The sequence below is a fragment of the Adiantum capillus-veneris genome, chromosome 15 (genome assembly GCF_014529385.1).
Source record: "Adiantum capillus-veneris isolate H3 chromosome 15, ASM1452938v2, whole genome shotgun sequence".
Lineage (NCBI taxonomy): Eukaryota > Viridiplantae > Streptophyta > Polypodiopsida > Polypodiales > Pteridaceae > Adiantum > Adiantum capillus-veneris.
Window position 1 is genome coordinate 10,579,804 of NC_140945.1, and position 22,461 is coordinate 10,602,264.

Here is a 22,461-nt window from a genome sequence, read left to right on the forward strand (position 1 = left end):
CTCCAGAAGTCCCAGCTGAATCCTTGTCTTTGGTGGCCTGTTCTGACCCCTGTGACGCATCAGGAGCCGTCTTCACAAAGGGCTTCTTCGCTGAATTTTTCTTTTGCTGCCCTCCTTTATCACTGCTCGGAAATCCACTGTCCTCTCCTTTCAACAGGGCAAGACCAGTGTTCGCAACTTCCATAAGCTGAGTAAGGGTAGCCACTCTGTTCTTTGTACAGTAATCGCGAAGCCCTTTAGGCAACCCACAACAATACTTCTCTATCTGCTCTGTCAATGGCACAAATCTGTAGGAGGTCACTGAGAGTAATGCTTTACAAAACCTCCTATTGTACTCCAGCAAGCTCTTGCACGAAGCTGCCGTAAGCTGGTGCCAATCTGTCAAGACATCGGCTTCAAATTCCTTTGATAGCCAAGCAGATGCAAACATTTGCTTGAAGTAAACCTAAGTGGCGGGTGCCTGTCCTTGCATTAACAATGTCGTCCACCATGTAAGCGCATTGTCCTTTAAGAAAGTGGCAGCTTTCCTAACCTTCGAGGCCTCTGTAAAATTCCCTCCCGCATAAGCTGTATCAAACTGTTGGAGGAAAGTGAGTGCCTTAGTCTTGTCCTCGAAACCACTGAAGGTACCGAACTTTACCGCTGCACCACCTTCTTTGTAAGCCTTCGGCTTCTCTAGTGCCCCCAAGTTGTCATACGGAATGGTCTGCAACATGGGCACTGTACTAGGCATGATCGGCACGCCTTGGCCATTCACATTTTGCGTAAGAGGTGCGATATCTGGCTGCTGTCCAGAAAAACCAGCCATGCCAAAATGAGCTTGTGGCACCCCAAACTGGCCCTGGTTGCCGTGGAAACCTTGCTGCATGCCGATAGTACCATACATGGGGTTGGGCATGATGCCTTGCATACCCCCGAACACTGTTCCTGGCATGTACGGCTGACTTCCAGACGCATAACCAGCCATACTTTGGAGCACTGATCCACCCCCGAAATACCCAGGATGTACCGTGGGTGGTGGAAAAACTGAGTGCATAGCCTGGTATCCAGCTCCCTGTCCATTCAAGACAGCATGCTGGCTCTGATAGGTGGCGGGCTGAACTGGCATAACCTGTGGAATAGGCGTTCTAGCCACCTGTTCAAGCACGGGAGGAACCTGCTTTGGAGCCCCCGACTCCGCAACATGCGAGTGTTCCCTTTCCTCCTACGCCTCATGAAGTACCTGGGCTTGAGCTTCAACAAGCTCCGTATGCGACGTAGGTTGCCTATTTTGCTGTTGCACTGGTGGCGCTTGCAAGAATTCCATAAACCTCGGATTCTGCACCAGCTGCGAAAAGACATTCACCGCGGCAACTAACTGAGTCTTAAACGCATCATCCTCAAGTTGCCCTGTCATAAAGCCCTGTACTACTGGAGGGACATTCACGTTGACAGGAGGTACAGACTGACGTGGCCGTGAGCTCTCGCCAATCTCAAAAACCATAGGAATCTCCTGCCTGTCCTTTGGAGAGGAACCCTCTTCCATAATTCCCTTCCCCTTGTCGGCCATAGTGTAATCCCCGCGTTCTTGCATTGTGTGTCTTTACCCTGAACAATCAAGGCTCACTCTTTGAGGAAAAAGTGATTGATGTCCCGGCAATGGAACCATGAAACCAGCCCGTAGGGCGGTAGGCGTTGGCTTTCACCCGAAAATCTTTACTTAAACACACACACAGAGCACTTTGCAAAGGAGACCTGTAACGAGAATTAACACTTCATCACACACACGGCTCGGAAGCTAGAATGCTCCGAGCAGACGCCGACAACCTGTAGGCCCCAAAATTGGCGCCCCTTTCGGTATTTCTTTATTCTTTAGGAGGGTAAATTACAAGGGAAGGTCCTGGGAATCCTTCACGTGTATCCACCTAGATACCATTTGATTTGGCCAAATTTCGGCAGCATAACAGCCCCAAAACTTGCGCGAAACCAATTCCCCTGCTGGAACTCGCTTGCACTGTCGTATACCCTCTGATTCCTGTCCAAAAACAGTAAATTCAGCACGCTGTATTTACTGGTTTTTGCCCTGTTTTCAGCCCCAAACAGTCCCCTAACTGTCCTTTGCCAGTGGGGCACGATTCCCAATGATCCTGGCGTCCGTATGGCTGAAAAACAGTCAAATTACAGCGCATACACAGTGCTGGTTTTGCACCTGTATGGTGAGGTTATGACCCTCACCAGTGCCTGCTTTGGAGCAGCAGTTAGGTACCCCTGTTCCTGCTCAAGGAGGCTCTTGCCTCAGCACAAAAGCATGAACCCACACAACTGTACATCAGTCAAATGAGTAGCCCTCTTGTGGGGCATCACATAACTGCACGTAGGGGAGAAAGAGAGCAGTATGTAGCGTGCGGGGCATCACTCCCGTCACCATACTATGCATAGAGGGCAAGGTAAGCATTCCATAGCTTCTGTACCTGTTGCAATCCGCCTGTGGCTGAAAATGGCGCCCCCTTTGATGATATGCAGCTCGTTTTTGCCTCCCAGAGTGGCATAATCGCTCACAAGCTAACACGTCGCCCAGTTTCCGAGTTTGGGCTTTCCCTGCTAAAAATATCTCAACTGGTGCGTCAGTTGACTTCGCGGCAGAGTTGTAAAGTGTTCCCCTAGTCATACCGAAGGTAATGACGCGAACACATTTCGTGGCCCAAAATAGCAGTTCCCTAAATTTTAGGAGATGCTTCCGTTGGGCTCCCACTGGTCTTCTGACCATCTATCCTCATTGGGACCGCATCCAAAAATGCAATGTGGCCCAACTGTCGGATACTTTTTGTTGGAAGTCCCACCTTGACTTTACGCCTTAATTGAGTTCACTTCCTAGTATCCACCAACTTGCTAAGTGCGACGGGGGGACCTATATGATCTTGCTCTGAGCCTAGACATCCTCTTACCATACGAATTTCAGTGCCGACCACTTCCCGTATGCGGGTGAATCTACCGTTCACATTGGCCATACAATGTCCGACCGTTTGCTACTTCAAGAAGAGGGTCTTAAACAAATAAAATAAACCCCATTGGAAAGAAACCAACAACCAAGGTTAGCAGTTGCCACATCTCTGTGACATGGTTAATAACTGCCACGTCCTCGTGACAATGAATATCACATCAAAGTTTTTGGAAACAATCTATATTACATTATAGATAAGACTTTGATTGGACACACATTCACGGTTGTATGCATCTATCCTAGAGCAGCAGTTGAGCAGATGGGCAGAGTGAGGGCATACGGGCAGCGGGACAGACCAAATTCAGAAGAGGCTTCTCTTCTCTTGACCATATTTTGACACTCGGAGCCATCATTGAGGAGGGTAGGGCACATGGGACATGGATTTATTGTAGCTTTGTGAATGTGCGCAAAGCATTTGACATGGTGCCCAAAGCCAGACTGATGCGCATACTACAGGACGTTAGAGTGTCCATTGAGTTGATTTGGGGGATCATGGCTCTATACAAATCAGTGGGGGGACATGTACACACTCCAGAGGGAGTATACAATTTAATTCACTCCACTATTAGAGTGAAACAAGGTTGTCCATTGTCTCCTACTCTATTTGGTATGTATATAGATGCGATTTTTGATTACATTGACAGAGAGGGTGACATAGGTGCTTAGCTGGTAGGGACATGGATTCCATTGTTATATGTTGATGATATTGCGTTGATCTCTGACTCACCGGAGGGTATGCAATGACATTTGGATGGATTACATAGCTTTGTAAAGGATATTGGATTGTCTGTAAACCTTGGTAAAACCAAGGTTATTGTGTTTAACACCACATCAAAGTGGACCAGGAGATCAGCACCTACATTCACTTATGGTTAGGAGACTCTGGAGTACACAGAATCATACACTTATTATCTTGGGGTAGTCTTCACTAGGCCAAGGTTTTCTTTGAAGAGAGCAGCAGAGACTAGACTGACCAGAGTGTATGCGGCCTTGGGAGGATTGGAGAGAATGTGTTCGTACATTCAGTTCCAGGAACCTGAACAAAGTCTGGCCCTTGGATACCTTGGTAGCTTCATCTATGCTCTATGGGGTTCAAGTTTGGGGACCCTCTGTGGTTCAGGATGGGTGGTGTGGACTGCAGCCACGCAGAGCTGGGATATGTGCTATGAAAAGCACATTGGGGCAAAGGATTTACCACACAAGCAGTAAGGTTGGCATTAGTGCAAGGATTCAAAGAGCTGGAGATGGAGAGAATTCAAGGCCATCTGTACCCAGAAAAAAAATCATCTCAGAAAGTGCTTGTGAAAGCTGGGTTTGTACAAGAAGGCTTGTTGAGAAACTACAAGCTTACCAAGGGGATTGTTCACGATTGTCTCATCTTCTATTATCTAAAAACCTTTTGAAATGTTCTCATGCGTGATCTTTCTTCTGTTTATAATGTATGGGTGGAAGTTTGTAATTTTCAAGGAGGATCTTGGCTTTCAGGAGTTGCATGTCCATGTAGACATGGCACGTGTACTATGAGAGAGACTGCTTCTTTCAAAATTGTGAAACTACTAATACATCCTAAATTCCTTGTATTAAAAGAGGTTCTAAAACTTACTAATCAGTGAAAAGACACCCTATGCTTCTCGGTGAACATGCATACCTACCTTTTCTGCATCTTTATTAAGCAAGGGCTCTCTCTTTTATTTTCACTTTTTGTGTGAGACCACTTCCTTCACGTTCTTTTCCGCTTCATACCACTAAGGCTAGGTTCACATTGAGGACGGAAGAAACACTCCAAAAGTTGCTTTTCCGGGTGGTAGAGTTACATAATGCACACTTCCACCACCCATTTGTTCACATAGAGGGTGGAAGAAAAAGTCACTCGATTTTTCTTCCGCCGTCTTGTGTGAACATTGGGCGGCGGCGGAACAAGGAGTGAAAGGAAAAAGCATTTAGCATTTGCATCAATAAACCGTAGTACAAACCATAGCATAAAAATTATTAAATTGAATGCATTTGTTACAAAAGCTCTGACTTGAAGATGATGATGAATCTACTTTCTTTAAAGCCTCATTTCCAAAAATTTCTTGGACATTCATCCGGGTTTGCTCTTTGTACTTTCTTCCGTCGCCTTGTGTGAACATTGGGCGGCGGCGGAACAAAGAGTGAAAAGAAGAAGCATTTAGCATTTGCATCAATAAACCGTAGTACAAACCATAGCATAAAAATTATTAAATTGAATGCATTTGTTACAAAAGCTCTAACTTGAAGATGATGATGAATCTACTTCCTCTAAAGCCTCATTTCCAAAAATTTCTTGGACATTCATCCGTGCTTGCTCTTTGTACATTGCCTTTGTAATACTGTCTCAGCTCTCTGAGCTTGCTCCATGGTCATTGAAACCTCCTTCATCGTTGCCTTGAGCACGCTCCATAGCCTCCTCTATTCCGACTTCCAGTGGTGCCATAAGCTCCATCATGGATGTAGCACCTGCTCTTCGATCCTCTGCCGCATGCCCACCATGACTCGTCAGTTCTGCTTCTGCCTCCCACACCCACTCCCTATCAAAAGATACTCCATGGAAAATACAAATGTTGTGAAGCACAAGACAAGCTGCTACAAGATCTGGCACATAGCGTAGATTCATGTCACATCATTTTAACAAAATTCTAAACTTGCCTTCAACATTCCAAAAGCTCTCTCAACGGCATCCTTGTACTTGATTGAATGAAATTCCAATAGTACTTGAGGTGTGACAACCCTTCTTTGCACCCTTTGAAAGGCACTAGCATATATGGCCGTGCCGGATAAGCGCAATCACCATCTAGACAATAGTTGCCTAGCTCCCCTTTTGCACATCTTTGTCCTAGCTCACTTCTAGTGAAATTCAAGGAGTCATGTACTGATCCGGCCCATCCAACATCAAAATTCCATATTGAATAATTAGGAGATATGGCTAGTTGTAGCAAAATAGAGTGGAAACCTTTTCGATTGAAGTAGTTGATATGGTTGTCCCTTGGTGCAATGATGGCAATGTGGGAACCATCTATCGCACCACCAACAAAGGGGATTCCTCTTGCAGCCTCAAACTCGCGCGCCAATGTTGCAAGTCGAGAGCTTGAAGGCAATCTGATGTACATATCCCTAAGGCCAGATTTCATGATTTCCTTGCAAAAATAAAAAACAATTCCACAAAATGTACTCTTGGCACATCCATAAGTGTCGCCAAGGCCCAAGAGTCCATCTCTAGTAGCAAGTCTGCTGAGAGCGATGGCTACTCTATCTTCTATTGGCACAGCCTTCTTACGTAAGTTTGTGGATTTTCTTCTGCATGAAGGATGCAAGCTTCCCACAAAGGTTTCTTTGTTGATCCTGAGACCCCGCTTGAACATGCTAGCATTGTAAGCACTTAGGAGATAACATCGAACAAAGACTTATGGACGTGGGTATGCCCACGCTCGCCGTCGTTCATGACCCCTCCTTCGGTTGGTAATCTTCTTGAGGCTTCCAGACCGTACCATGCACTCACAAACATGCAACGAAGTCTGCACTATGGACTTATCATTGTGAAAGCTGGGCTCCTTTAGCAATTCATAAATGGCTAAAGAACACAACCATGCACAATAGAGAGCCATTTCCTTGGATATAGCCATTGAGTCCTACAATCGTTGAAAGGGTGCAAGATATTTAGTACATGGTCCACTTTAATTTACTGCATTTTTATCATACTTTGAAATCTTGAGACATTTTCATACACTTCGGAAGCACAACAATAAAATGTGCAAGCTTTGGAAGCTTTGACAAATTACAACAAAACTTTGAAAAAACATAGAAGTTGTGAAACATGGAAAGCTTAAAACTACTTGTCACCCCCCCTAGACTCCTTCAAAAAATCACTCATAGTCATGCACATTGCAGCTAGTATGTTGAGCCTCTCCTTCTCCAAGGCAATATTTTGTCTAGCGTTCTCCAAGAGAAGTTTCCTGTATCGGCCATTCGGCCAAGGACTCCTCGTACTTCGGAGCAACTTTACGGCTTGAGGACAGGGTGGGTTGGGTCTTCTCTTGATGTGGGGAGGGTTTTTGTAAGGTGTCACCAATTGTTAAGGTAACATTCTCCATTGTTGATGAAGAAGCGTGGCTAATAGGAGTAACAGTGGCTCTAGCGTGGTAGTAGTCATCCACTATGTCGAACCATTTGCATATATGCCTCCTATCATTACCAGAAATTGAGTTATGGGATTTGTCATGACGGTATTGTTGCAATACTGCTCGCCACTTTTTGCGGCAACTTTCACTATCTTTATCAAAGTCAGGGTAAGTGGCAGCTAGTTTAGTAGCCACCTTTGCTCATAAATTAATCCCTTGCTTCCCGGGATTATTGGACTCCTCATTCATGCCCCCTCGGATATGAATGAGTTGGTCCATCCACCAATCTTTCCACTTGCTTTTCTTGTTGTCGCCGTTGTCATCATCTCCCAAGTCGATGGTGCTCTTATTCTTCGAGGCTTTGGGCTTCTTTGTTGCGGTTTGGTTTTGTAGCACAACCTCCTCGTTGGTGGCTTCTTTCTTCTTCGACGATTTTCCACGGCTTGCCTCCACTGATGTGTGGTAGTGTCTATAACCCGTACAATTTATTGACAATGACTAACATAAAGATAAAACTGAAACTACAAGACATCAATATCTACGAGAAACATTGATGCTTCTTCATCACCCTCAACCAATTTGAGCTATCACTTGTTCTTCTTAAAACACCTGTTCAAAGGACGATTGGTCTTTCCACAGCGAATACAAGAATTTTTGTTGAAGCAGTCCTTGGTTTGATGATTGTTGTGGCCACAGATCACACAAGGTCTAGTGCTTGTAGTAGGTCTCGTTGAAGTTGCAGTCAAAGTGCAACTACTAGCTACATATACAGTGGGAATTATGGAAAAACTAACACGTGATACTCTTTTTTCTTCTGCCTGCAATGAATTAACAATACCATCCAAAGAAGGCAGTAGATCCTTCTCTTTTAAAATAGTTACAATCTGACAATATTCTGTAGGTAAGCTATTAAGGAAAATAGCTATAAGACCTTCATCTAGCACTGGGGCCTCATCATAAATGAACTCAGTTGTGGATGCTCTTTAGTTTGTTAGCTAAAGTGGCAATATTTTTATCATCATGCATGGTAAGAGAATAGAAATCCATTTTAAGGCTCATCTTGGAGCATTTGACTTTGGGACCGAAAACTTTCTCTAATTCCATCCAAGCAGCATTTGAAAATTGAATGTCATCCAAATAATGAATAAAGTCATGTTCCATAGATGTGAGAATGATACCTAATGTTTGTTTGTCCTTGCGTTGTTGCTCGACATATAATGCTCTCGTAACTACGGAGTTGATGTGCCTGCTTTGTCGATTAATGGGGGCTTCACGACACTCCACAAATTTTTTCGCATAAGATAGCCTTTTACCTTTTTTTACCAAGTATGAAAGCAAGTTCCATTGAACTTGTCTATTTTTGATGCTATACTTAAATCTTTATAAGGATTGATGGCCACCACGCTTGTTGAGGATTATCCTTGCATGTGGAGTACAAATTCAAGTAAACTTTATACCTTTTTCTTTGCTTTGACTGTAAGATGTTGTTTTCTTTCACGGCCACTAGATCTACCACTTTGCATAAGTGTTTTGCAATATCGTCAAAGCCTTGGCCATGGGATGGCGTTTCAAGATGCTCATAGAAGCTCATTGCAGAACTTCACCTTCTTTGTCGCCTTGGCAGACCTTTTTCGATATGCTTGCTCTTTTGCACTATTTATAGGCGCTTTGAGGTGCTTTCGTGGTGACACTTCTGAAGACAACGCTTTTGATTGCCTTGTAAAACTGCCAAAGGCAGCAACGTTTTGAGAAGTATACATTTTGCTTGCGCTCCCCTCTGCACCCACTACGTTTTGATATACTGCATCTGTAGAGGTCTCGTTTGCCTTGGAGTAGCGATAGCGTCTTAGAACGCGTGCAATGCCTTGAGCCGACCTCCTCGACTTGGCGGCGTGCCTTGACCCGACCATGTCCATCAAGCTCTTGCCTAAGCTCTGTCTGTTAGCGTTTTAGAACGTCGGGTGTGCTTGCGATGAGCCACCACCTAGGGCCCTCTCTTGTGCTCTGATACCATGGCGGCTAGGGAGGATGATGACGAGGTGTGACCATAGTGAGGATGGCGTGTGCAGAGCGAGATGAAAACGAGAGAGAGCGAGAGAGAAGAGCTTGATACAGTCAAAAGAAGCAACACTATATTCATCATTATTCAAAGCTTTTACATGTATATATGAAGCAAAAAGGTTTCCATGCAATATCTCCACTTCTAACTGAGGTTGTATTGCATGCTACATAAGAGCATGTTCTCACGAGCACAAATTACTAGACCAGGCTTGGGCTTGGAACCCAACAACTCTAGGTGGTAATTTTTTTTGAAATCCAAATCAGGTTTGATTGTGCCCGTTCGCATGCAACCAACCTTTTTTTGGCTTTTAACCCAAACAAAACCGTGGATTTCAAACCAGCCTACTATTTACTAGTGGGGTCTCGAAACTATCCTTCCTACATGCCAACCCTTTTAATTCAAGAGTTCCAAAGCTCCCTTCCTCTCCTAGGGGAGGATTCCCACCATAAGGTGCAAAGCTTTCCTCTATTTTAGAAGGTGTTCTCACAAGCTGAGAACAATTTTTTTTTTCTACTACGCCATCATCATCATAGCATTGCATGCCAATTATGTGCATTTTGTTGATGAATGCGTGAGATATCTCGGAAAAACATTTTGGGGCAAAGTTAAAGAAGAGTAGAGTTAGTCTGAATAAGACAATTCTAAAAACTCACCTATCAAAGTCAACAATGCAGAAGGGTAGAGATAGAGAGAGAATGTAGGAGAGAGAGAGAGAGAGAGAGTTTTTCATATTCAACCAACTTCATTGCATCGAATAGGTCTTAAGAAACACAAAGCTTGTATTGTACCAAGTCTCTCATTATGGAGTCTATAATACAAAAGCCTTTTAGAGGGGGGACCGGCTCCAAGAAAATTCGGTCCTTAATTGCTGTCAACTTCTCTAATTCTCTCTCTTGCAATGTATTGTTCATGCCAAGCTAATTAGGTATAATGGATATGTTGCTATCTATCATCAAGTTTTCTCTTTATGTTCTTGAAGAATTCTCTTAAAAACGATCACTATAGTTATTTTAATTCGGCTACTTTCCATATTCCTTTGCAAGCGTTGCCAAGGGTAAAGTGCTCACCGAATGTCAAATTTCTTTAACACATTGATATCACTGGATTTTTGCTTTATTTTTTATTTTAGGCTTGAAATATATGGCACATTCTTCTTGTTACTTGGTGAGCCAAAGGTCCTTTTTGGACTCTTTGAGCGCACAAACGACCACGTGGCGCCATATAGAACATGTAGAAAAGCGAGCACTATGAAAAGTGTGCGAGATGCTTCCCTAATTTGTAGAACGCACAAGCCAATCCATGCCCTACCTGCAAGACCCTCTTTAATGGAAGCCTGCGAATAGGAGTCTAGAGAGTTCGACAGAGAGCCTCACCACCTTTATGCTACTGACGTAATCGCTGGAAGGACTCCATGACTTTCATCCTCATGAAAGTCATTGACAACATTTCAGACAGCTAATTTATGAAGTCGACGCCGTCCTGACTGCACTACGTACAGGTAGGGTGACCATTCTGTCAGGATGCCATGTCACAATAGCACTGCGTAAGATTGCGCAAGTCCACAAAAATGCAGAGATGCTTCTTAGTAGTATATTATTAATATGAGATTTGGAATTGGGCGACCCAGACTCGTTGGCTACGTCTAGACAACTCACCAGCACCTATTGCATCTCAACTGCCAGCCACACCGTCGTCCCCACCCCGTTCGAGGTCAAAGCCACTCTCGCTTCTTTCTACGACCAACCTCTCACTAGCCTCAACGTTCGTCGTTGAGGATGGCAAGAGAGCTAACCATGGTTGCTTTAGTGTGCAGAAAAAGTTGATGCTCGCAAGTAACCAACCTTGCAAAGAACTTGAAGACAATGAACTCGATTGGCTCAATATAATACCCATCAATGCAGAGCTGCACAAAACTTCATACCTAGAAGAAGGACGCAAATGAGGGTAAACGTGTCTAAGTTACACGCGGAGCAAGAGTAGATACCGCTTAAGACTCTAGAGGCTTCCTTGGGCCACAACTCCATGTCCAAAGGATCTCACCACCGATGGCAATTAGGACAGCACCATCCTCTATGGAGAAGCGCCCATTTCCAAGTTTGAGGTTGGCATCTTCTCCACTTGGAACCACGCCCTCTACGTCATCCTTGCCAAGAATCACACACTTGTAACCCACACCAACATGACCACCCACTACCACACTTGCTACCATGTGCCCTTTGACCGCGACTACCGGCTCATTCCCATCGTGGAACTCCATTCCAAAACAGGCCGTCGCTTGTCCTCTCTGAAGGCAATACACTCATGGACATTGGCCGGAACACCACCTGCAACATCTTCAAGCACGCCTCAATAGGGGCACCTACTATTATCATTACCGACCTTCTACATGTAGTGGGGTTGTGGCAATGGAGCTAGAATAGTGGCTCCAGGCAAGAACAATTAGAGGGCTCCGAAGAGCTTCTCCCCTAATACGTAGCTGACCCATGTCCAAGCCGACATCATCACTCGCATTTACAGGCCGATATACTCATCTCCACATTTGTTGCACGTTCACATCTCAACATGAGTTCATAGGCCCGACATTCATCACCTCCTTGCCAGTAGCTACATTTTCAAAAGAATACAGTTGGCGCTTATGATCTAGATATGTAAACTTTGCAATTTATAAGATGCCTCATAGTAGCAACGTGCTTCATTCCAATGGGACTTTTGCACTGAGAGCTTATCTCTACACTGTCTATGACATACAATATAAAGTTCCTTCTTCTTAAGCTTAATCAATATCTTGTATCTTTTGTATTTGTCTTGATACTTGTTTTGTGTCTGACACAAAGGACAGACATATATTCACAACTATGGACATTTTCAATTGCACAAGCACGACTCCATCTCGACAACATTGCAAGGTCCGTTATCTGTATCCAATTCTCTATGCTCATATGTTTGCTTGGCGCAACACATAAACGCTACGGGGCAGGGCACGGCTTCCGTTTCTTATAATTTTTGGAGAGACCACAGTGCCAACTCTCCACCATACTTTTGTATGGCACTTCTGCATGACGTGCACTGTATATTTAGCATTTTCACTTTGTGCCTAGCTACAAAATGAAATGTTTAACTATCCACATTGTTTTAGTGTAGCTTGATTCAAACATTACCCTCCGGCTTGCATAATTGGATGATATCCATACACGTGTACCAAGTCGGTAGTGTATTTGATTTTTAAGTCTATTGATGCTTTATTTATTTCTCGAGTTTGTCAATGCTTTCTTAAGTTCGTTGAACTACATGTTTGCCTCATTAGTGCATGCTCCACGGTCTAGAGACTAAATGGTCGATATTACTAGACTGAATGGCAATCTGCAAACAACTACAAAAGTAGGTTAAGGAGTAGGTTAAGTTGCAACCCTTTTGCTCAATTCAATTTAGTAGCCCTTTGTGTATAGGGAGCGCTATGGGACACAACTTGCTTCTTCTCAATGCTCATGAAGTCCCAAGTTGAGCTATTCTTGGTGCCTAACAATTGGTTCTACTCATCTGCTCATACTCCAGAACAAAACCTGAGGGGATAGCAATTCAAAACTAACTAACCAAGTACGCTCCCAAATCTATCAGATCATGTACAACAAAGGCCTACCAAGCAAGACTAGTTATCCTTTGATGTACAAGGTAGCCCAACCCTCACCATGCACAACAATGAGGACTTGAGCAAAATCTTTTTGTCCAAGGGAGTTTCTTTTTTGTTTTGGGGTGGGGGTGGTGGTGGGGATCTTGACAATTGGAGGCCATAATGTGTGTGTGTGTGTGTGTGTTTTCTTTTTAAATTTTATGATAAAATTAAATTTATATTAGTGTTTTTCCCTTTTGATTAAAAAATGGATTTTGATTGTGTAGACACTTGGTAAACGATTTTAGAAAGGAAAACTTCTGCGGACTCAACTAGAGGCCACACGTTAAAGCAATATACTGGCAGATTAAGGTCCATGTACTTGTCATTCGGTGAGCACTTTGCCCTTGGCAGCGCTTGCAAGGAATATGGAACGTAGGGGAATTAAAATAACTATAGTGATCATTTTTAAGAGAATTCTTCAAGAGCATAAAGAGAAGACTTGATAATCGAAAGCAACATATTCATTCCTCACCATAGATTACTCTTGTAGCTTAGCTTAGCATAGTAATATAGATGGTAGAGAAGATAAGCATGCCATTGAAGCTTGGCTCTTGGTTGGATTTGCATTCCATTGCCAAGAGTTGTGGTGTAGGCTCTCAACTTCTCAAGCTTGGAGCAGGAGATGGAATTCTTTGCTTCACACCCTCAAAGTGTGTGTGTGTGTGTGTATGTGTATGTGTGTGTGTGTGTGTGTGTGTGTGTGTGTGTGTGTGTGTGTGTGTGTGAGAGAGAGAGAGAGAGAGAGAGAGAGAGAGAGAGAGAATGAAAATAAGGATGCCCAAATCAGTCCCTCTCACATGCTTGGTCGAACCCTCTCTCTCTTTTGTATTATTTAATTATATCATTTGAACAAGTGTCCTCTTTTTCCTCTTTGAGAGAAAGAGCTTAATTATTTATTTAAATACATTTAAATTCTCATTGGACCCCTATAAATTCTATCCAATAGGATTCAAGCACATCATGAGAGAAAAATGGGGAGGATCTTGAACATGTGTCTTTTATGCTTCTTAAGAGAACATGTTTGAATTAACACTTCAAGAACTTTAGTCATTTAAGCATGAAAATCTTTTATGCCTCTTTAGAGATAATGTTTGAATTGAACACTTCAAGTACTTTAGTTATTTAAGCATAAAACAACACCTCAAGCTTACCCAAGGTTCCCACAAACACCTTAAGCACCTTAATCAACAAGCACGACAAGCACCTCAAGCTTGGGTAGGGTTCCCACCTCAAGGTCAACCCCAACTTGCTTTAAGGTTCTAGGTCTAAAGACTTTTAACACTAACCTTTGGAGGTCTTCAATGAAGCTAACACTAAGGTCTTCTAAGCTCCCTTATATGCACATGTCTATATTCCACCTCTTGTTTTCATTCATCTCCCCCATATTAAATGACCAGTTCAATATGAGAAATTATTTTTGGAATAGGTAGATATTAGATTTTATGACCATACCTCTCTTTTGAAACCATAGTCGTCCTCGACTATGAGGTAGAAGAGATAAAGTATCAATTAATCTACGTTTCTTAGCGGGTACAGAATCCCTTTTTACCCTACGACATCATTCCAGAATGGATGACTAGTCCATTTAGTGCTTGGGAGACTTAGATGCCGCAAGCATGTCTGCTCTTTAGTCCATATTATACTCCCAAAGTAGAGTGAAAAATTCTACTTGGTGTTTGAGTGACGTCGTCATCACAAACATGATTCTAAGCATGCATACTATTTAAATTTGTGTACAAAAGAGGATTAGTCTTATAAGACAAAAACATTGTTCAATTAGATAGCATTTACATTTGCTTACTCTAGTGTAGCATTGTAAGCATTGACAAGGTTCATAATATCCTTAAGCTGTGTTCCTTGCATCCACCTAGCATCTTCAAAAAGATAGTTTTTAAATTTTATAAGATACTATCGGATAATCTTACCATGTCTTAGTACCTTGTCTTCGTATCAACGAAGAATTGATTTGGGCTGCAACACCTCTTCTTGATCTTCAATCTCTGGCCGGTCCTCAATTATTGGTTCTTTTGGTGGATTGCCTTTTTAAGGCTTAAGTAGGTTCACATGAAAAGCATTGTGAATGAGCCAATGGTTGGGCAACTTGAGTTGATAGGCCATCTTGTTGATTGGTTTTAACATTTGGAAATGACTATAGTATCTTTTAGCTAACTTATCATAATACTTTTGGTGGCCCGTAGGATTTTTTACCGTAGTTTGGCTCAATTGAGCCTTGGGAAACTTGAGTAGGACCCAATCATTTTCCTTGAAGGATAAGGCCCTTCTATGCTTGTCAGCAACAACCTTTTGCCTTTGTTAAGAGATGGATATAGCCTCCTTAATTTTTTGAAAAGATTCTTGTAGGTCTCGGCTATACTCATCAGCGGGGCAAAGATCTTTCCATGTACCTTAAGTAGCAAGGTATTTTTAGGTCTTCCTTTAATGATTTCAAAAGGAGCCTTCCATGTAGTGGTATGGACAGTGTTATTGTACGATATTCTACAAGAGGGAAGTACTTATCCCATTGGGCACATTGATCTACTTCTATAACATAAGTCTTGATTAGATTGAGAATCGTAAGGTTGTCTATTTCACTTTGGCCATCCGTTTGTGGGTGATAAGCCGAAGAGAAATTTATCTGTGTACCTAGATTCTCAAAGAGACCCTTCCAAAATTATTGGTCATTCGAGGATCTCCTATCCAACACTATTGGTGTTGGCAAGCCATGGTGTTTTAAAATTTGGGATATGAAGAGGGTTGCCATTTGGTGTGCCTTGATAGTCTTTTTGACATGTATGAAATGTGCTTGTTTGCCAAACCTGTCAGCTATCATCCATATTCCCTTATTCCCATGGATAGACTTGAAACATCCAAAGATAAAATCCATGGATATGATCTCTCGTGGTGAATTAGAAAAAATTCACAATGGTTAGAGTAATCCAGGTTGCTTCTCCCTATCATACTTGGTCTTTTGGCATACCACACATTTGAAAACATACTCTTGTATTCGACTTTCATGGTAGGCCAATAGAAATACGTCTCTACTCCTTGAAGAGCAGGTTGAATCCCTCTATGCCCCACATAGGGAGGAGCATGGAACTCATACTTTACTTTCTCGGGAAGAGAGTGAGTAACACAACCGATTTCCATGGAGAAGATAACCATCTTGTAAAGTGAATGGTTCTTCTTTCTTCCCTAAGGCAAGGGATGAAATTACATCTTTAAAATCGGGGTCAATAGCATACTTGTTGGAATTAGGGTTGCAGAGAGACACACCCACAGCTTGGAGAAGACGAAGGAACCTCAAGGCACACAATAGAGAGTGTGTTACTTAGTGTGCAATAGAAAGATAGATAGCCCGAGAGTGATGGGCGTATATACAATGCTCGGGGGAAAAAACCTCCTAAAGAGGGAAAAATGCCCCGGCGGTCCTAGTGTGTTCACACACATCACTACCACATGTATATGGTAACAAATCCCCCCTGAAGTGATGCGGTGAACGAGAGCTGGCACATGAGTAAAGGGAAGTGCCATGCCCTGAGGACATGATTAGTCCACAAAGGGGAGTAAGCCCAAAGCTTTGCGGAAAGCTTCAAGCTTCTCACGAGACAATGCCTTTGTGAAAAGATCTGCAAGGTTGTCCTGTGTTGGCACATAAGCCAAGCTTATCTCTCCTGTTGAGAGCCTCTCCCTGACATAGTGGTAATGCACCTCAATGTGCTTTGTGTGAGCATGAAAAACTGGGTTCCTCGCAACTGCCAATGCGCTCTGACTATCAATGTAGATAGTGTTGGCAATGTCCTGTCCAACACCCAAATCATCCATAAGGCGTCTAAGCCATACACACTTAATCGTAGCTGTGAAGACTGCCCTGTACTCAGCCTCACAACTCGAAGTGGCCACAGTAGGTTGCTTCTTGCTCAACCATGATATACATGAACTACCAAGCATGAAACAAAACCCACTTGTGGACACTCACGTGTCAAAACAACCAGCCCAATCTGAATCCGAAAAAGCATGTGAGTCTGGCGGCAATGATCCCCCCTTGGGATAAAACAAGCTAAGATGTAAAGTGCCACTAAGGTAACGGAAACTCCTCTTGACAACCAGCCAATGCTTAGACCCTGGGCTATGCATAAATCTGATGACCTGTGAGACTGCAAACTGAATATCTGGCCTCGTGTTGCATACATAAATGAGGCAGCCAATAGCAGTTTGGTAAAGAGTGACATCAGCAGGATTGCCAGCATCATGTAGACTCAACTTCAAACCTGTTTCCATGGGAGTGGCAATAGGTTTCCAATCCTCAAGTCCAAATTTACATAGCAATGTCTCTATGTAACTTTTCTAACACAAGGCAATACCACCATCACACTGCTTAAACTGTATTCCCAAGTAATGATGCAACATCCCCAAATCTTTCATCTTGAAAGTAGCATTCAAATCAGCCTTAAATTCAGCAATATGTCTCTCATTTGGTCCAGTGATCAGCAAATCATCGACATAAAGAACCACAATGAAAAGTACATCACCCTCATGCTTTACATACAATGTGCTTTCTGTTGGACTGTTACGAAAGCCTTGTTTAACCAAATGAGTGTCAGCTTTCTCATGCTAAGCCGAGAAGATTGCTTCAACCCATACAAAGCCTTCTTACATCTGTACACTTTGTCCTCTTGTCCTTTTATGACAAAACCGCGAGGCTGTGTTACATAAACTTCCTCAAGTATGTCACCATTCAAAAAAACAGTAACAATGTCTGATTGATGTACATCCCAACCAAAATGAGTTGCCAATGCACATAGAAAACGTACAGTAGTCATACGACAAGTGGGAGCAAAAGTCTCTTCATAATCTATGCCTTTTTGCTGTGCATAACCCTTTGCAACAAGTCAAGTCTTATGGCGATCGATCTCACCATCCGGCTTGCGTTTCAACTTGTAAACCCACTTCGTACCAATGGCCTTTTTGCTAGGAGGCAAATCACATTGTACATTGGTGTTTTATCCCACGACTAGCCAGAAATGCATTAAATTCATGAGACATATACTCCCCCCCTCGATCGGAACGGAGGGTGCCCATAGTACATTTTGAGACATTTTCAGCCATAGCTAGAAATTGTTTGAAGCACATAAAAACTTTGGACTTCGCTTTAAGCGAAAATACCCATGCATGCCTGGAGTAATCATCAATGAAAGTCACGAAGTAAAGGTAATTGCCCAAGGACGGAGTTTGCATGGGCCCACAAACATCACTATGCACAAGCTGCAACTTGCATGTGGCCCGAACTGAACCATCTTTTGGAAACTTAGAACGCTGCATTTTACCCAAAATACAGCCTTCACAAACATGTTTGACCGGTGCTTCAAGAGGCGGCAAAGAAGCAACCATATAACATTTTTGCAAACGCAGCAAACTGGCAAAATTCAGATGACCAAAACGTGCATGCCAAAGTTTTGCATCTGAAATAGCCCTTGAATCTGCAAATGTATTTGCAAAATTTTGTCCACACTTTTCATACAAAGTGAGCTTATACAGCCCACGACACAAAAGGCCAGATGCATTGATTTCATCACTAAAACTTAGATCATGAACTGTACATCTGTCATCCACAAATTTGACTACAAGTCCAAGTCTAGCAAGTGTGGATACAGACAAGAGATTCTTCTTGATCCCAGGTACATAAAGTGCATCAACAAGTGTGAAGGAACTGCCATTTGCAATAGTAAGCACAATCTTTCCAACTCCTTGAACCGGATAAGAAGCATTGTTGGCACAAGTGACTAAATTCCCATGAGGGACAAACTCGAGAGAGGTGAACAATTCACGATGTGAGGTGATGTGCTTTGTAGCACCACTGTCGAAATACCACACATGTGAATCTGCAGCAATTGACAAGCATGCATCATGGACAACAGGATTGTAAGTGCACTCTGCACTAAAAACCCATTCTGCATCAACATCAGCAACACAGTCTCCTTTCATAGAAGACTCAACAATGGCTACATTTGTAGTGGAACCAGCATTTGCAGTGGAACCACCCTCTTTCTTCTTAGCCTCTTTGGCCTTCAACTTAGGACACCACTTGATCAAGTGATCATTAGCTTTACAATAATGGAAACGCATCTTCTTTTTGCCCTTATCACCAAAATTTTCAGACGAATTGTTGCTAGCAAAAGCATTAGGAACATAATTTTTGCCACTCGCAGCAGAACCATAAAAAGTGGCTGCATTGCTGTTACCACCCTTTCTTTGAGAAGCAATAAAAGCCTGTTCAACTGCACGCTACCTAGTCCTGTTTTTTTCTGGAAATTGACTCTTGCAACAGCAATGTGCATAATGCATCAAACTTGACAACTTTTGGATTTCCTTGGGTCATAAGTCTCCAAGGACTAGCAAAAGTCTGGTAAGAATCTGGTAAGGCATCAAGAACAGTCTACACAAGGGAACTGTCTGAAATGACTTCACCTGCAAAAATAAGTTGCTCATTGATATCCTTGACACTAGCAAGGAAAGTGTCCATATCATCTTCCTCATGCATAATCTTCGACTCCAGCTCTTTACGTAGCAAAGCAATTTTAGCCTCATTGCAGCTTGCATAAAGACCGGCCAAAAAATCCCAAGCCTGTTTTGCAGATTTTGCTAAATGGATGTGAGGAACAATGGTGCGCTTCACAGACAATGCAATCAATGCATGATCCTACACATCCTTTACATCCCAACGAGCTTTTTCTGCCATAGGCAAAACAACTCTAATAGCAACAATCCTTGCAGCAAGACCTGCAACATCCTCAACATTGCCTACATCTGCCTACATCCTCAGAACCAGGACGTACATTAATGCACTGCACAATATTCCAGACGCCCTTTGACACAAGAACATGTTGCATCATACAAGCCCACATAGGGTAATTGTCCCCATCCAACCTGTCCTCAACAGCAAACATCTTGAACACATCTGTGTTGTTGTTGTCAGCCATGGTAAATGTTGCACCTGATGTGAAAACTGCTCGAAAATAGGAGAAACGGAGCGAGAACAACACGTGCTATATAGCACAAACCGTAGAAGACTGTAAGGCACCTATTATGCAGAAAACAGCACTGACAGAAATTTTGCACAAAATGACAAAATAGCATGTGCAATACTGCCTGTAGTGGAAACGAAGGCCGAAATGAGCCCGAATAAAAAATCTGAGCAAATCGAGCTCTATGAGCATTCCCAAAATATTTGTCGACCTGCGAGCTCTCGCCAAAGCTCACTGAAATCGGAGAAAGTGAGCAGGCGTGTACTGGAGCTGCTGGCGACTAAGCCCGGGAGGACGCAACCTGCTCTAATACCAATTGTTGGAATTAGGGTTGCAGAGAGACACACACACAGCTTGGAGAAGACGAAGGAAGCTCAAGGCACACAATAGAGAGTGTGTGTTACTTAGTGTGCAATGGAAATATAGATAGCCCTAGAGTGATGGGCGTATATACAATGCTTGAGGGAAAAAACCTCCTAAAGAGGGAAAAAATGCCACGGTGGTCCTAGTGTGTTCGCACACAACACTACCACATGTATATGGTAACAATACTCATATATCATGGAATATAGATCATTGTTAGTTGCTATGGACACCGCATTGGCCCTTGGCCGCCATGATAGTGCATCAGCTACTTGATTGTGCTTGCCAACAATGTGAGCAATATGAAAATTGAATTGTGAAAGAAAATGTGCCCACCTCATTTGTTTGTCGGAGAGCTCGGTTTGCGTCATGAAGTACTTAAGACTTTTGTGATCCGTTCGTAGGATGAATGGAGTCCCCAGAAGGTATCAAGGACATGTAGGACAACTAGTAGATCCTTTTCGTAGATGCCCAAGACACACTCATCAAAATTGAGTCTTCGATTCTCATATGCTATGGCATGCCCTTCTTGAAGCAAGACTGATCCAAGGTAATCTCCACAAGCATTACATTGGACCTTAAATGGTTTTGAGAGGTCTGGAAGTGTAAGCCAGGTTGAGAGATAAGATTTTCTTTAAGCTTATCAAAAGCATTTTGCTCCTTGGCAGACCATACGTACTTAACATTTTTCGTTGTCAATTCATGTAATGGTCCCTCTATCTAGGAGAACTTAGCTATGAAGCATCTATAGTATGCACATATACCAATAAAGCTTCATAGCTCATGTAGATTCCTTGGGTTAGGCCATCCGTTTATTACCTCTAACTTTGTTGGATCCATACGGATACCATCTTGAGAGATAATATGACCTAAGTATTGAATATCTTGAAGGAAAAATTCACTCTTCTTTGGATTAATGAAAAGTTTACTCTCCCTCAAAGCTTGAAAAATTACATGGAGGTGTTGCGTATGCTCCTCAATGGATTTGGAGTAGATTATGATGTCATCGAAGAACACTCTAGTAAACATACGGTAGGGTTGAAATATTTTCTCCATCAGGTGGTTGAACATGGTTGGAGATTTATTCACTATCCTTTTTTGATGATCGCCACTTTTAAGGTCAATCCGACTAAAGTAGGTGGAGCCTTGTAGCTTATCGAACAGATATTATACCCTGGTACATGAAATTTGTTTTTGATTGTGATACGGTTTAGTGCTTGATAGTCCACACACATGCGGTATGTGCCATCTTCCTTTTGCACTAGAAAGACTGGTGAACAAAAGGGAGAGGAACTAGGCCTCACCATCCCTTTATCTACCAGTTCATGCACTTGCCTCATAATCTCCTCTTGTTGAGCTTGAGAAACTCTATAAGGAGGCTTATTAGGTGGTGAGCTCCTAGGTAGAAGCTCTATGTTATGGTCATCACCCCCTCGTTTTGGAGGTATCTCTCCAAGGATGTCTTTGATAAAAACATCTTGGAATCCATTTAAGAAATTCATCGTCCCCTCATTTTGGAGGTAGCTCTCTAGGGATGTCTTCGATAAAAACATCTTGGATCCATTTAAGAATTTAAACAACTCTAATTCCTCTTGATTCCTATCATCTTTACCTAAAACATTAGGGTCGTTAGTGGATTCTTTGACAAAAATCATGTACGCAAAAACCAAGCTTTTCATTGACTTATCAAAAGCAGGTGAATTTACAAGTGGTATAGTACGACCAGTCTCATTAGCATCTATATACATGCTCTTTTCTCTGTCGGTGAAGTAGATTCCCCTTTTAGGGAACTTTATGTTGGCAGCCATGCAGTTGAACCATGGTACCCCTAGGATAACATCCTCATGTTGGAGAGGGGAGATGAAAAAATATTCTTTGTCGACATAGCTTTGGACATAAAGCCTCAACTTCCCAATTAAAGGCGTGATGGAGGCTTGTCATTCCTTGAAATTTCCATCGACAGTGACCGTATCTCCCATCTCAAAAGCTTGTATGCTCAACTTGGTGGCCAACTCCTTTGATATAAATTTGTGAGTAGAGCCAGGGTCAAAGAGAATAAAGGCATCATGCTCCCTCACCTTTCCCCAAGCATAGGAAAGGGATGAGCCTTTGCAATGAGTATCCTCTTTTGGAGCTTCAACCATGGAAGCTCTAGGAGTGTCATTGCATACATTTCTTTTGGGGCAAGAACGATAACCATGTCCTTGCTCCCCACACTTAAATCATTT